Source organism: Olea europaea, chromosome 15 (genome assembly GCF_002742605.1).
Source record: "Olea europaea var. sylvestris chromosome 15, O_europaea_v1, whole genome shotgun sequence".
NCBI classification, from domain to species: Eukaryota; Viridiplantae; Streptophyta; class Magnoliopsida; order Lamiales; family Oleaceae; genus Olea; species Olea europaea.
In genome coordinates this window covers 11,152,549-11,158,406 of record NC_036251.1, presented here as the reverse complement: position 1 = coordinate 11,158,406, position 5,858 = coordinate 11,152,549, and positions in this window count along the sequence as shown.

Here is a 5,858-nt window from a genome sequence, read left to right as displayed (position 1 = left end):
AAAAATAAAAAACAGGTGGCCTTGACGCCGAAAAGTTCAGGAATTTGAGAGAGAATCGAATTGCAAAGTTTCAAAAGTCCTAAAAAAAGGGATTTTCTTACCCTTTATAGAGGTCCAGGACGAACCCCAAAAAACTCAGTTAATCTGAACCCTCCATTGTAGATCAAATTCGAGGCGTTGAATTCAAACGATTTTTTTAACCTACGCCTCAGATTCAAACGCGCCTCCCACGCACACCATCCAATGCGTCTGCTTCTAGAACCTCCAGCTGTCCTCATAATTGTATTTTTAATTCGACGGCAGCAGGTACCTTGGAAGTCGTATGGACCAGCCACTTTTCCTCGAAAACAAGCACAAAACATCAAATCAATGGCACAGCTATCGACGCACAATCATTACCATTGAGCCTCGGCTGATGAAGCCAACAAGCCTCGCAGGTTCGATTTCTCAACCACCTCGCAAGTTCGGTTTCTCAACTACCTCGACTTCAACTTCAACATTCAGCCAACAAGCCTAGCAGGTTCGGTTTCTCAACCACCTTGCAAGTTCAGTTTCTCAACCACCTCGGCTTCAACTTCAACATTCAGCCAACAAGCCTCGCGGGTTCGGTTTTTCAACCACCTCGGTTTCAACTTCGACATTCAGCCAACAAGCCTCGTAGGTTCGGTTTCCCAACCACCTCAGCCTCACCTTCAACACAGCCTTGGTTTCTTCACCATTCATTTACAGCAGCACATCTCTAACTCCAACTATGATATAAATATCTATACTTGGACTTGAGGGACTATTATTTGGGGTTAAAAAATTCCTTCAATTTTTACGTCATTAAAGTCAACGCATTACATAAATGACCATACTTGGACTTAGGGGACTATTGTTGCGTGTTGTCATACTTGACCAAGCTACTTGGGCCAATGGCCCACTCAGGGCGAACCACGTGGCCCTCCAGTCGAGATGGCGTAGAACGCCGAGGTGGACTATGGCCGAAGCCCTTCAAGTCGAAGTCCACTAGCCGAGGCTCCTTTTTACCGAGGCCTGTGAATGTACCCGAGGTCCATGTGCCGAGGCCTATGATCCGAAGCCATGATGCTGAAACTAGTTGAAAATAGCTGAAGCCCTCATGTAGAAGTATTGTATGAAATGGCCGAAGCCCCGAAGCTGATGCAAGAGCCTTCGAACCACAAGAGAGTATCCTCCATGGTCACTTTTCCCAAGATATCGCCTATACAAAGATCTTATTCGAATGATTGATGGAACGTTTGTCATAAGCATAAAGGTCAAGTCTTGTCACTAGTATGGAGGCTCTGCACAAGTAATAAATGCGCAGCAAGCTAGCAAGTCAAGCCCCATACCTATGATAAGATGTTTGAATCAAAGAAATGAGGCCACGTGCCACCTCATCCAAGGGCTCCCATTTCACATGTATCACTATAAATACTTCCCTTGTGTAATATCAAAAGGCTAATGCAAGAATCAATACAAAGAACTACACTTCACTCAACTCTCTCATTTACTTGCAATATACAAATCAAGTTTATACACATTTACATATACATCGACGAATACCGGTTGGTAATTATTGTACAATCGGATCACGAACAACTCGCTGGATTCCGAACGTCATCGTCCCGCGTTGTTGGGCTACTCCCACGCCCTATGAACCGCTCGTTTTAGACTGTCCACGTGTCTTAGCGTATTGGACATTCGCCTACGTGTGTGCGGGTGGGACCGACATCTGTTGACAACGCTTTTTGGGGTCAACAATTGTTATTTCAAAATAAAAAGAAGTAATGGAAATCTATTATTGTATTCAAGAAAAAATGAAATTAATCAATTTTGTGCCATATTATGCTCATACTTGGTCGCAAATGAGGGTGGGGTGCGGTGGAATGGGGTGATTAGGGAAGATGAAAGTTTTCTAAATTCTTTTTATGTATTAATATGTATTTACTTGTTTTAAGTATTTATTCGTACCTTTTGAAAGTAATGTGATTTAATTTGTAATTTTTCCTTATTTTTGTTCTTTTATTTATTTTTTGAATTTTATTTATTCGAAGACAGTGGCGAATCCATCATCTAATGGCCAAAAGGGAGGAAACGCAGATTTTTAAAGTCTAAATAATTTTTAATCACGTATTTTTTAGTGAAAATTACAAAAATCCCGACCTTTAAAGATCTCAGTGCAAATATGAGGTGAGATGGTTTTTTTTATGAAGATTTCATGTATGAATTTAATTATTAATATTAATACAAAATATTTCATCTTCAATTCAGCCCAAAAATTCATTTCACACAGCAATCAGCATCTTCTCTCCTCACTTTCTCCCGTTAACCCATGGCGTCGGCGCCCACAGCAGGAGAGAGCCTTTCACGTCGTCCCGCAGCGGTGCTTCACCTTTCACGTTGTTGCTTCATCTTTCTCACTAGCTGTTTTGAGATGCTTCACCGCTTCGATGTAGCACAGGAACCACTGCCGCGAGGTTTGGATGGTGTTTTGCGTGGTGTGTTGTGGTGTTTGTGGTGGTGCCGTGGTCGATCTGGTGCAACTGCTGCCATTTTTTTGATCTGTGATTTTGACTGTTGGGGGTGGTTTGCAAACGGTTTCTCTGTCCAGCGTGGATGTGGGTGGCTTTGGTGACTTCGTGCGGCGCCAGGTGTAATGGATCTAGGTAGGACGGTGGTGGTGGTGGTGGTCTTGTTGTGGTCGGCGTTCGGTGGTGGTTTTGGATGTATTGGTTCGTTGTTGGTGGTGGTGATGGTTGTTGATGCAGGTGGTGGAGGTGGTCGATCTGCGGTATGTGTGCGATTTTGTTGGTGCAATGTGGGTGGTGGTGTTTGCTAGGGTGTTGGTGTGGTGTGCAGTGGTGGCTATTGTGGTGATACAAGTTGGTGGTTTGGGTTGATTATCGGTGTTTATTCTTTTTTTTTTTTTTTTGGGTTGTCGGTGGTCTGTGACCTTAAAATTTGATAGTATGTGACTAAAAAATAATACGTGACCTCAATGATTTGGTCTGTGACCTTAAAATTTGATGATCTGTGACTAAAAAATAATATGTGACCAATAAAATTTTTAATTTGTAACTTTGAAATAATCTGTAACCTACAAGATTTTTGATTTGTGACCTCGAAATAATATATGATCAATTAATTTGATGATATGTGACCATTAAAAAAATCTGTGACCATTAATTCTAGTTTTTTTTTTTTTTTTTTTTTTTTGGGTTGTCGGTGGTCTGTGACCTTAAAATTTGATAGTATGTGACTAAAAAATAATACGTGACCTCAATGATTTGGTCTGTGACCTTAAAATTTGATGATCTGTGACTAAAAAATAATATGTGACCAATAAAATTTTTAATTTGTAACTTTGAAATAATCTGTAACCTACAAGATTTTTGATTTGTGACCTCGAAATAATATATGATCAATTAATTTGATGATATGTGACCATTAAAAAAATCTGTGACCATTAATTCTTTAACCGTGACTTTATTATATTTATTTAATAAATATTTTTAATTAATTAAATCTAAACCTAAAGTTTGAATTTTCAAACATTTTACCTGAATTTTGAAATGGTGTAAAGAATACACCTTAAATATGAAATTTTCCCTATTTTTAATTCTTGGTTGTAAATTAATAGTGGATGCATTAAACTGGACCGTGGACTCGGTAAAAATTGGACCGCTTAATGGGTGACTAACGAGTCTTCGGGGAATTAAATCCGTTCAAATTCATTACATTTGAAATGCTGCTCGAGCCCCTTGAATTATTACGATTCTTCGTTTAAACACGGCTCCTCCCACGTAAATTTATTGAACAATGAATGACAATTCTATTGAAAAAAATTACAGAACATAATAATAATAATAATCAAGTACGGTATAAAAATTATAAATGTTTAAGCCCCTATTTGATGTACATTATTTGAGTAAAAGAATGTGATCAAAAAGTAGAATTTTTTATTTTTATTTTTGTGTATAATATTTTATTATGTAAATGTGTAGAGTGATGCTTCAGAACCCGGGATGAAAATCCCGGGTTCCGTTCCAGGGTCGAGGTGGCAGCACCTCAACCCTGGATCTTCACACTTGCGGGGCCTGCCTCTTTTACATTGGGGGCCGGTGGCAGCACCTCAACCCCTGGACTGAATCCTGGGATTTTATCTCGGGATCTCCAGCTTTTTTCAAATGTGTGACTGAAAATAAAATTATTTATTTACCACGAGGCAGCCAATCTATGAAATTATTTATTTACCACGTGGCAATCATTCTACACATGTATGGTCTGAATTCTTGTGGCAATATTCTTCGATGATATCACACGCTGACTTTTTTTAATTATTATTCAGTTATATTATTTAAATTTCAGTCAAAATATATGTGGTCGTCGGCTCTGTTTAATTTACGGATTAGTGTGATTTTTGAGGTCGTAACTGTTGTGCTGGATATGTATATTAAACAAAGTTAAAAAATAAATTCTTTTACTATATATAATATAATATTGTCCATAATTGAATTACAAATTTAGCTGAGCGCAAATACGACCATTTTATTCTTTTTCTAAATTCAAGTCATGAAAATATCGTGCAGAGTGCTAAGACCGGAAAAGGCAATTTATGGAAGATTTTGAAGAGAGAGACAAAAAGGGTGAACGGAGAGACAGGGAAATAATTTAAGGAAACTTGTACCATTGGTCTTCAACCTATTGTCTGAATAATAAATTGGGCCTTAGAATTTTAAAAAGAGCAACTTAGTTCCTAATTTTTCATTATTATTTGTCCAAAGAGACCATTCTAATCTCTAAGGACTTCTTATGTGACCATTACCTATACAACCGTAGAAAATTAGATTTTGTTTCTCAACTTGGAACGATAGCAAACAATTAAAAGTGAAGTATATTCTATTCATGACGTAGGATAATTATGAAAAATTTTAACTCCTAAATCTGAAGTATCCTACTTCCATACAATTCACAAGAGTCAAACAAGTAATCGATATGCCAACGAATCCATCCAACCAACAATTAGAATTTTATGCAAGCAATTATTTGTTGAGAAGAAACTAATCCAATTTCTCATGGTAGACGTTTGTATTGATAAAAAATAGAAATAAAATTTTTTAGTTCATTCAAATTAAGCTTCCTTCCTATGAATTCGAATTTCTTTTCCTCAAATACAACGAAATGGTTCAATTTTAAGCTAAAGACGTCATTTGGGATAGACTATGCAAGAATTATTTTACATAGTTCTATTTTGGAGTACTATAATTCCGGCATGAAGAAGTAAGGATGTGTGACTCTGTACAGAATAAAGAGTAGGTTGGAGTTGCTATTTCTTTTTTTGCAGTGTGAACGAAAGAACCAGGACCAACTTTACAATTTTACCTTTAGATTTGGAAAAGGTCATTGGTAAACAACAAATATCTAAACAAATCTAGCTCTTGTTTGAGCCCCATTTTTGTCATAAAAATGCATTTTTGAATAATATATTGATATGAAATGTGTGGCTAAAAAATAAGAAAAAAATTTCGATTTTCGTATAATATTATTTTATTGAAATATGCGTAATTGAAATGATATCAAAACACTGTTTAAAAATATATTATTTTCAAAAGAACGAGCGTAGGTCTTATAATCCATCTGTTTTATTTGACTCTGCCTAATTACTATTCCAGCATGGCCATTATTTTTCAATTCAAACCATTAGACTCTACATTTTTCAAACAAACCCTACAAAATCCCAATTCCCAAGTCAAACAAACATCCATTCTTCGGCTCCTACCATCTTTTTATCACCTTTATATAGAGAGTTCAAGAATTCACAGTTCCATCAACCTTTGCCTTTTGGCCAAAACAAT